The following is a 10999-nucleotide window of genomic DNA, read 5'->3' as shown; positions in this document are numbered from 1 at the left end:
GGAGTTACTTTGTCACTGGTCCAGTTATAAGCACAAGGGCTGAAAAATAACGGACCATACAAAAGTCTTTATTTACTTATTTATCCATGATTCTGAATATGATGGTCACATGACATGCTTGAGTTGAACTGCAGTTGAGGAGTCATTAACATGTGATGAAATATGTAGATCATAGCAATTGATCACTACAAACGCCCAGGTAGCTGGTCCCGAGCAGGATGAGAAACACTTAGGCAGGCGTCCTGCCTGCTGTCTCTCTCCAATCCTGAGCTCCAGCATCACCCTGCTTTGCCACCTCAGCTGGATTCTTTTTCAGACTTTCAGTAGAGCTAAGTCACTGTAGTTTTGACATGAATTTTCTTTTTTTTCTCATTTTGCAGTGCTGGGGTGGAGCCCAGGGCCTCATGCCCACAGGCAAGCTCCACCACTGAGTTACACTTCAGCCCCAATAGCCATTTTCTTCTGCCCGTTTAAAAAATTAGATTGTCTTTTATTCTTGAGTGATAGCAGAATTACCTATCTGTATATGATTTGTTAGGAGATGTACTGCAATTTTTCCTCCCAATTTATGTTTGCCCATTCATTTTGTAACTTTATCTTTTATCTACAGAAATGTTTTTAAATGTTTTTGTAAGGTGCAGGATATGCTGAATAAGTTGTCTGCAGGGCATGCCAAACAAAGTTAGCTGCAGGATGACTTGGCTTCTCAAACCCACTGTCTGGTTCTTTATCACCTGTTTGCTTCAAGCCCAAACGCCCAAGCCCTCACTCAAGGCTGAACGCTTGGCCCCCTGCTCAAGGCCAAACACTTAACCCCCTTGTGTCAACAAGGCAACTAGCAGACCCAGAAACCCCCATTAGATTTTGGCTATAAAAACTCCCTCCTGCCGGGCCCCTCTCTCTTGCTCTCTCTTGCTCTTTTGCTCTTGCTCTCTCTGTCTCTGTCTCTGTCTCTCTCTCTCTCTCTCTCTCTCTCTCTCTCTCTCTCTCTCCTTCTGTTTCTCTCCTTTCTCCTCTGTTGCACTGCTGCAATAAAGATCTCTTGATCGCTCCGAGTGTTGTGGTCACTTTCCTTTCAGTTTTATAAAGGGCAATTATTTTATTATTTTATTTTAAACGATTTTGAAACATGATTAAAAGTCTTTGTTAAATCCAAAATAGATTCTATTTTTCATTTCTAGGTTCTGTTTAAAGCTTTACTCTTTTAATTTTAACCCTTGGGTCTGTGATCTCTCTAAAACTCAAATAGTGAGTTATTTTAGTTCCCACCTTAATAATGAAAAATGGAATTTCACTTTTTGCAAAGTGCTATATTTAGGAGGAATATTTAGATACATTAAATTGTTTAACAGAACCTAAAAAGACAATTCTGCATATTAAATTATTATTTAATAATCTGAAAAACTGATTTTGATTATCAATAATATTTTGAAGGCAGGGCACAGAACATGAAGCCTGCCCAGGGTGGGAACTGACGGTATTACTGCTTTCTTGGAGTGGGTAGATAATTTCCCTAGTGGACATTAAAGCTTTTGGGTTCTTATTTCCCATCAGGAAAGTCCTAGTGTCCTGATCATCTTGAGTAAGCTTATCCAACATAAACACTGAAACCCAGGTCATATTTTTTTCTAATATTTTTCTCTATGAAAAAAAAATCTAAAAACAAAGAACAGAGAGATTTCCATAACACATCTGACTTTTACAAATCCACAGAGATCATTGATGAGTGCTAAAAATTTGAATACAAAAAAATACATATATTCTGTAGTGTTTGTCCAGCCAGGACACAGTGGGGAGAACTGGACAGTGGCCTCTAGAAATCACAGGCCTACCTGTTAGCTGCGCTCCATTAACATACCTGTGGACTTATCCAATAAATGGGTTTGGGGCTACCTCACCTCCAGATCCTTTGAAAAACAGTGGCATAAACAAAATACCCAATTAAAAGTAAAAGAATAATAAAGAGAAATGCAGCACGACTTCCTCGGGCCTCCTGAGCAGCCCTTCCTCCAGGAGTCAGCCAGCCTTGCAGACTCTCCATCCTGCAAATGCTTCCTTCCCCAGATCACTGCAAGGATTCCCAGGCTCCAGGGCCTCAGCTCTCAAGCACCATTCCAACAACAAAGGACCCAGAGGACACATGTGGTGAGGCCAACCCTCTCTCCACAAACCCTCCAGCCCTGTGCATGAGAGGGAAGCAGATGAAGACCCTCTCGGCTGCCAACTTGAGGAGACCTCAGAGCAGATGGATTTGGAGGGTGGGTTCACCCTCGTGGAAGTTTACCACAACAAGGGGGTAACCAAACACCTCTCTTCTGACTGGCTCAGCCATCAGCCCGTCATAGACATGGCAGAGCCCCAGATGCCTCCTCTGTGTCTTTCCAAGTTAGTTCTTAGGTTTGTTGTGGCTCAAAGTGAGATAAGATAGAAAAAACCATAAGTCTAACCCTAAGAGGCCCCCATCCCACCTATGGGCCCCAGCCTATTTTCCTCCTGATGTGGATTCCTGAGAGGCCTGTGAGCCTTGGAGCAAGGTGAGTCCAGTCACTAATGCCTGCAGACGCTGCCAGAACAGAGCCAAAGGGGAGATGTTGGAGGATCCACGATGTGGGTACCTTCCAAACCTTATCGTCTGGATGACATTCACCCAGATATCCCTAAGAGAACCACAGCACCATGCTCCCTGAGGAAGAGAACTGGGCCCACCAGGTGACACTACCCGCACATTTGACATGGTCACTAAGCACAAAGTTTCCCTTAAAAGAAGAGCCCAAGGTCCTGAAAGCACTTATTCTTGAGATAGCATCCACTTTCAGGCTGCCCAAGTGCACATTCCTTGTTTTCTAAATAAATCTCTGCTGTGCCTGTTTTTGACACATCCTAGATTTCTTTTCTGTGAGGTATGTCAAGACCCTGCAAGGACCTCTCTTCTGGAAGACCTCCTGAGACCCCTGCTGGTGCTAAGAGATGTTCCCAAGGAAGCTACGATGTCCAGTATCTGTTTGCAGCCATTTCAATTTATTTAATTGACAAGCTGTCTCGTTCTCTTATTCGGAAGCTTGCTCTAACTCCATTTCATACCACTGTTTCAACCACTGTTTATCTTTTCAAGAAGAATTGGAGAATGATTTTTTTTTCTTCCTCCCCTTCTTTTTCTGACCCTTGATTTCCTGACAACTGTATCTTGAGGTTTAGAGTGGCCATTTATTTTCATGACTATATTGACTGTGCTCATTGCTTTCATACCTCAGGACACATTCTGTGATGTTTTCTCTTGGCCAGAAGCACAGATGTGATGTTTTCCTGGTCACTGAATAGATGGATTTCCATCCTGCTAAAGAGAATCTCATCCATGCTTTCTCTATTCTTCTTGAGTAAAATGGCAGTTTAGTCTATATGTGTTTTTAAGGAATCTTCTTTTCGCGAATGTCCACACCAGTTTCATATTTGAGTCTAGTGAGTGAAATGTTTTCCACAAAATGCTTATGTGACAAGGTGTTTTAAATGGAATGGGCCCTTTCCCCTTAGGAGTGGACTCTATAATTTCCCACATGGATTTTCAACTACTATGTATTTAAAACAAAATTTTTTTGGGGTTCACAGATAATCCCCATATTTTGCAAAATTCATGTGAATCTTTTTCACTGAATGTTAATATTTTTTAAAAAATCTGCCATGCAATGCTGATTTAAGATGTGTCAATGAGAAAACAAGGGCTACAGAAAATGAGGATTCAGTTACTTTGTATCCATAAACAGTAGTGTGAAGCAGAGAAGGGCCCTGGGAATTCAATCTGGATGTGGCAAGGCTGGTTCCAGGAAGCCCAACTCCCGTCTCATCCAAGCAAATATCAGTTAAATGAGAGAAACCATGTATGTTTCAAAAAGCCTCCCAGAAGTCAAAAACAAAACAATAAACAAGCCTCCCCCAAAACAAAACAATAGAGTAAGACTTGTCCATGCACCTGACTGATGTCAAAGAATAGGAAAATTAACCATCAAACTCCTCCCAGTTCTAAACATCGTTTATCCTGAGCTGGTGGATAAAGTCCTTGGTGGAGAACTCATTGCACTGATAATGAGCGAGTACCAGGTGGTGCGCAACTGCTGACCCAGTTCTGCAGCAGTACTACAGGGGCCATGCCAGGTGCTCATCCTGGCTTACACACAAGCTGCACTAACTCTTCAGGCCACTTCCATGTGCTTAGAAGAGGACCCTGCCCCCTGCCCCCTCACACCAGGCTTCAACAAATAAATCCTTATTAAATCACCCTCTGTTGCTGAACAAGCTCACGGCTCCAGCTGTTTGAAAAACAGAAGGTGCATTAGTGAATTCAAATGTAACACAGCATTTTAAGTCCTGTGAGTCCCCAAGCCCCATGACCTGGCAGACCACTTGATGCTGTCATCACTGTCAAACAGGATGGAGTTGGTGTACGGGCCCCCATCCTCAGGGAGGATGGTGGTGTAGGAAGTAAACTTGACCCTCTTCCTCTTTGGGCCAGAAGAGTTTACAGGTTCGTTTTTCATCTCTTTCTCATAGACGTAGTCAGAAGGTCTGAGCAGCTGACTGTGGAAGGGCTTCTGGGAACCTCCGTTTAGCAGGAAGTTCCTCTCCTCGAACTGCAGCCCCCTGTCTATCATGGTCGTGCACTTCTCTGAGGGGAGCGTGATGTCCACTGGGTTCTCCAAAAGCTCCACCTCATTTCCAAGCCAGACCCAGTCGTGGGAGTGGGGGATGTTGCCCTGCTCGCTCACTGCAAGCCTTTTATGTCTGTACTTCCAAGCAAACGCCACGCTGTTGATCAGGAAGACCAGGATGGCCAGGCAGAAGATGCAGAGCAGGGCATACATGCCGATCTCCAAGTCTGTCAAGCCCCTGGAGGCCACTGTAAGGTCACTAGGATTACTGGATTCTGGAAACTTCCCTTGGGTGGGGAAGCTGGTGAAGGCATCTGCACCACCATTCTTGAGCAGCTTCTTGTCCTTCCCCTCCCCAGGCAGCAGCAGGGCTGTGCTCCTGTTGGTCCTGTCCTCTGGGCCAGCGGGACCCCACGCTGGAGCCACTTCTGGACCACTGGCTCCTGGCTCCCTTCCCGCTCTATGGAGTTTCTCAGGTGATCTTTGTATTCCCAGTTCACGCTGCCTCCTTCATTGCTGCCTCCTCAATGCCTAGTGCAAAAGTGACCTTGACGCTTCCTTTACCCACAGCAAGAACACTCTTCCTCTTGGTCTTCTGGCAAGGCTCACTGATCATCATCTTCAACTTGATCATGGGCCCTTGTTCTTCACCCTCTGCAACCATATCCAGCCACTGGGACTGCAGGTTTGGCTGGACAGACACCATCATTTCATCCAATTGATGAGCCAGTTATGGAAAAATCCTTAGGATCATAAATGTCTAAGTGTTACTCACTGAATTGAACAAAATTCCAAGAAAAAAAATCAAAATATTTGTTGTGATAACTCTTCTTCACATTTGCAAATTTTTATCACAGAAATGTAAATTCCAAAACATTCTTTAAGTGTATATAATTAGAAAAAATAAGCCCCAGTGCTTGTAACCTTAATCCATACTTGAGATACACTGGACTGTCATTAATAATGACATGTAACATGATGAACAAACAATACAGTTTAAAAAGGGCAGGAAAGTACACATTAGTTTATTTCATGTCCTACAACTGACCCTTCTTAAAGCTTTTTGAAAAATTAGGCCATACATCCAAGTCATTTCCAAGGGCAACTAATCAGCCATCACCCAAAACATCATTTGAACTATGATACGTTAGGAATTCAAGGCAGATAAAGCCACACAGTGCTGGCTGAAGTTACTTGGGGGAAAATGCATTATAATCCCATCGCACTAGAGAGACACAATGCCCCTGATATCTTCTTAAAGTGATTCACTAAAACTCTGAAAATGTGTGAAAGTTTTAGAATTGTCCATAATTACAGTAAGTAGACAGCAATTTGGTGCCTACTTACAGTAGCTGAAATGGAATTTCTAAGTGTCAAAAGCTGCCTGCTTTCATAAAAACGGAAAAATACAATTCTCTGTCATGGTCTATGGTAGACAGTCAATTGCACAGATGAACTTGCTGTCGAGCAAATGGCACAGGGACCTGTGATGGACATTTAAAGAGCGTCTGAGAAGAAGTATTCCCTATGCATTGGGGGCAGACTGGGGAAGAGGCAGGGAGACATGTCGGGGTGCCATCTCAGCTGCACATGCCTTCTGCTGATTACCTTTGGGACATGAAGACTGAGAGGGACAAGCTCTCTCCGTTAGCCAGGGTCTTAGAGGTCTCTGGGAATCTCATCTCTTTAGGAACTTGAAGAACCTCCCAGGGAACTATTCTCTTATCTCTGGTGGAGACTAGAGAAGAGAGTGAGAAGGGAGAAGCAGTCCATGCCTGGCATTTGCTGTGGACCAGCCACACTGGAAATTCACTGCCTTTTCTGAGAAGATGGAGCTAGACAGATGGAGGATATTCTAAAGTGACACCAAGAACTCTTGTCTCTGCTCATTAAGGTGCCACCAAGTAAAAAGCGACAAAGGTGAAATAGGTGTAAAAAAAATGAACCTCTAAATTATAATCATGTTTTATTTTTAATTGCAATTTTATCACAATCACTTAAAACACTGTAATTAATGTTTACACCAAAATATTTCCTAATTCACTTTCAAAAGAAAACATTTGCTGAAATGATTTTTAAAACTTTCAATAATTGCTTGATTTCACCTTCCAATTAAAGCATTCCTAAAAAGAACAACTTACAGCATTTTTTTTCTTTGACTCAAAGAATAAATTGATTTTAAAGAGTAGTAACTGCGTGTATGCTTTAAAAGAGATTTTGGTTGATTTATCAGTAAAGATTATTTCAAAAATGATGCAGATCTTGGTGCTGGATATTCAGAGTAAATAATCATGACATTAAAAAATGAATCTGTGCTCAGAGAGCCATGCAAAGATAGGAAAGCTGTTGAGAAGATGGTTCCATCATTCCCTCCACCCCATAACTCTCCAAGTATGGCCTCCATGTTCATGCACAGAGGTGGACAGTCCCTATGACAGATCTGAGGGCCCTAGGAAAGCACAGCAGGAAAGGGGATTTTATGGCCCAAAACTATCAATTCGTCCAATTTACCTTCTATTTGCAATTTAGTTCTAGAGGACATATTGCATTAAAGCTGCACGTATTAAACAGACATTAGAAAACTACTCAATTGTAGACTAACACTTTACAGTGAGAATTTATAGTTTTATTGAGAATATCTGTTGCTCAATTTCCAAAATATCATTCCATCAGTATTAGCTAGAAAATACTTACCACAGGTGCATGAGGAAAGATACAAGATCTGGTAATTTCATATTTTCAGCAAGAAATCTTTTTTTTTTTTCATGTTCTTAACCACTGCCCATGTCCAATACAGTTAAAGAATTCAATTCCAAGTTTAGAAAATAAAATCCTCACGGTTTCCTTGTCTTCAATTAGTAATACAGAAAGTGGAGGCTTATATTCATAGGAAAACAGCTTTCATTCATTTTTCAGCTTAGCTTTTTCTACTAAAAGAGGTCACACTGATGATGTTCATTTATTTTTTCTCAGCATCATCTTGTGAGATAGAAAACTGCAGATCACTGTTTTCATCTCACAGACAATGACATGCTGGGAGAGGTTAGGGCTCCTGCCTGTGCTATCCATACACCAAATGGCCTCGGGAGACGCTTCTACTCCCCAATCTTTCAGTCCGCACCTTCAGCCACCTGAGCCATCATGACATTCCTGAAGGGCACTCATTTCCCTTGAGTCCAAGGAGCTTTGGGAATGTGACTGGATGCCACAATCCACATTCCATGGGCAGCTGAGTGCCTCTAATGTCTTCTCATCCGGTGGCTACACATCAGGTAATATGGCTCCTTCTCAAAATCAGGACCCTCCTAAGTTGAGAGGCTCCAGTAAAACCCAGGACACAGCGTTGTCTTGGTGTTTCCTCCTGCTGCAGATATTAGCCTCCACTCAACGTCTCACTGGATACCTCTCGGTGACCATCACAGCTCCCCAGAGAAGTGAGGCAAATGCTGGCTGTGGACAGGAGGGCAAAAGAGACCTCTATGTGGGGCTTCCTGGTCCTCCAAGAAGGGGCAGCAGACACCAGATCCTCCTCATTCCAACTCTATCTTGGTTTTGGGAATAAAGGTTGGAGGCAAAGCTCAGACCCAGCAGGGAGCACTGGGACCTCAAGCCCTGGCCCCAGAAAGAGCCTGTCTCCTCCTGGGCAAGGAGCCTGCCTAGGGGGTCACATGGCTGCTTGGGGTGGGCATGGAGCCAGCAAGCTGGGCACCCTAGGCCCAACCCCTTCCTTACCTGGTGTGTCACAGAAGCCATGGGCCCAAATCTGAAAAATGGTGACCAAGTTTAAAGTCATTTATGATGTCACTATGAGAGTGAAGAGAGCTAATTCATGCTAAATGTCCCTGAGAACATTCCAGGTTGAGGAAAATATCAAGATCTTCCCTGTCTCCTGCTACAGTCACCTTTGAATGTCCCCAACAAAGCATCCTGGGAATGCTGGCTTCTTTGGGAGTGGCTGGCTCAGAGGAACTTGGTGATCTCTCTTATCTCCAGGTGCAAATCCTCTGGGGGTCTGGCCCATCCTTGGGGGGAATGAAGCCAGGCTAAGTCCTGAGGGCTGTTGGAGCAGTGTCTTTTGTGTTCTATTTGCTGGTATTTAAGGAGACCCATTGGAAGCAAGATCTTTGGAGCCTCAGTGGTGGAGAGGACGCTCTGCCAGGACTCCCCAGTCGGGACCCTGAGAAGAAGGTCACACAGCTACCTGGCTTCAGGAGTTTGGGCTTCACCAACCTGGTGGGGTATTCTCTTCCCCCTCTCTCCTTCCACTGTGTTTTCATGTTATTGCTGAAGTCAATGCTGCTGTGTACAGGGAGAGAGCCTTTACTGCCTAACTCAGCAGCTTCAATGTCACAGACATCTTAGAGCAGGCCCATGGGCACTCCCCACGTTGGCTCATGGCCCCCATTGGATGCTCTACTCACACAGCCTGGCTCTGTTCTCTCCCACTCCTATTATTATTATGGTTGTTTTTGATCTAAGGAGCTTCCTAACAGGGAAGATGGGCAGGGCGGCCATCAGCCCAGCCAGGCGCTCTCAGATTCCAACACCAGAAGCTAAGGACTTTATTTATAGAGATAAGCTCCTTAGCCTCTCATTCAGACTTTGATCCCAAGACTGGAGAACAAAGGTGGCCACACACCTCCATTTGCACTTCTATTCTGTCTGGAAAACCAGAACCTCAGCCCCCAGGCCACCCAGTTCCACACTCTGGTTAAGCCCACACACTGAGGAATCTGCTGACTCAAACACTCCATTTCTTGAGCCCACACCATTTCTAAAGTCAAGTGTGTGTGTTGGGGGTGGGGCACTGATCACTTAGCTCTTCATGGTGCTTAGAGAAGTTTTATCTTTATTTTCTCCTCCCCCCTTCAGAGTGTTTGCAATGGGGCTCTCACCAGTCTCTCTGAAATACTGTTGTGGAAATACCATTATAAAAAGTAAGTTGCTGGTGCTAAAAAATTTTTAGGACAACGCTGGGGAGCAAGAGATTGCAGGTTCACTTCTAGAAAGACCTCCAAAGCAATGAGCCAGCTGCTGTTCAAGTGGGGGTGCCATCATAGTTTCACAGGTCAACAAGGAGGTCACGTGCCATACCAGCCTGCATACCCCTGCAGCTTCGGAGACCACGCCTGCAGGGTCTCCTTGTCCCCTCCTAGTGGCAGAGCACTTAGCCTGGGCATTGGAGAGGTGTAGGTTCTGGGTGCGTGGTGTGCCTGTTGCTCAGCAACATCTCACCACCACCTGTCTCCACAAGGATCCTGAAGCTTGTCACCTAACGCAGCTTCTCCTGTCTCACATTCAGAACCTGGTCCTGGAACACAAAGGGATCTCAGGCCCTGTACGTCCAGACCTCCCTTGTACCTGGGCACTCGGGGATTCTCCTGTATCCAGCAATCCACACCTGGCCTCAAGGATCTTCAGGGTTTCTGTTGGCTCTCCACTGAGAAGCTGCTCTGACCCCCAGGCTTTGTCCTTTCCTCTGACTATGGAAGACACAGTGATGGCCACAGATTTTCTCACACAGTGAGAAGAGAGGAGGCTCCTGATTGGTTCCACAGTTCAGGGATGTCACTTCTGATCTCTGCATTTTGTCATCCTGAGAACTTCTGCTGTCTTTTTGAACGTGTTGCCTCTGGCTGCAAGACATGGCCACAGAGCTGTGGTGCATAGCACAGAGACAGAGGCAGACTCATGGCCAAGGCTCACACTGTCAACCAGAAAACACTTCCCTGAGCCTCCTTGAGTCTCCCTTGAGTCCCATTTGCTAACTGGGTGCCAAGTTCACATCTGCAGACTGGATCATGGGGACTTCCTTCCTTGTGAGAAGGCAAATCCAGGTTTTGGTGGGCAAGAAGTGAGGTTGAGAAGAATATAAAATATAGTATCAAACAGGCTGTGTAGAGCCTACTTGGCCTACCTGGCCTCTAGACCATGGAGGTACATGGAGAACCCTGCGTTCCATCTCCATATCCAGCCTCCAAGGGCAGGTAGTCTTCGCACAGGGACTCCACGTGGAAGAGTTTTTCAGGAATTTAGGACTGAGTTGGAGTTGGAGCCAGCCACAAGCTCTTCCCAGGGTTTCAGTTCAACAAGGTCATTTTTGATCCCTTGGTTGATTCTGAAGGTCTCTCTGGTGGGGTGGACCTCCACTTGGCCTGTGAACTCTGGAGCCTTGACCTCTCAGACCCCAGTCCCTTCCCTGTTATTGGCCTTGGTGCACTCAACTTGGTGCACACCACGGTGGAGGTCACCGGGATGTCTACACACAGAGTGACTGGCCTGTGGTACCAGGAACCTCCTCTTTCCCTTGTTCCCTCCTCACGGTCACCTACCTCTGCTCTGTTTCTTCCCATGTTCAT

General features: G+C 45.1%; 1 pseudogene; it reads right to left on the bottom strand.

Moving 5' to 3' along the window:
- Positions 1 to 4266: 4266 nt before the first annotated feature.
- LOC113177373 (transmembrane protein 132B pseudogene) lies at positions 4267 to 7780 on the bottom strand (annotated as a pseudogene).
- Between the last annotated feature and the right edge of the window lie 3219 nt (positions 7781 to 10999).

Source organism: Urocitellus parryii, chromosome 3 (assembly GCF_045843805.1).
Source record: "Urocitellus parryii isolate mUroPar1 chromosome 3, mUroPar1.hap1, whole genome shotgun sequence".
NCBI classification, from domain to species: domain Eukaryota; kingdom Metazoa; phylum Chordata; class Mammalia; order Rodentia; family Sciuridae; genus Urocitellus; species Urocitellus parryii.
Note: the sequence above shows the minus strand (reverse complement) of the source record. Positions and strands in the feature narration are given on the sequence as shown.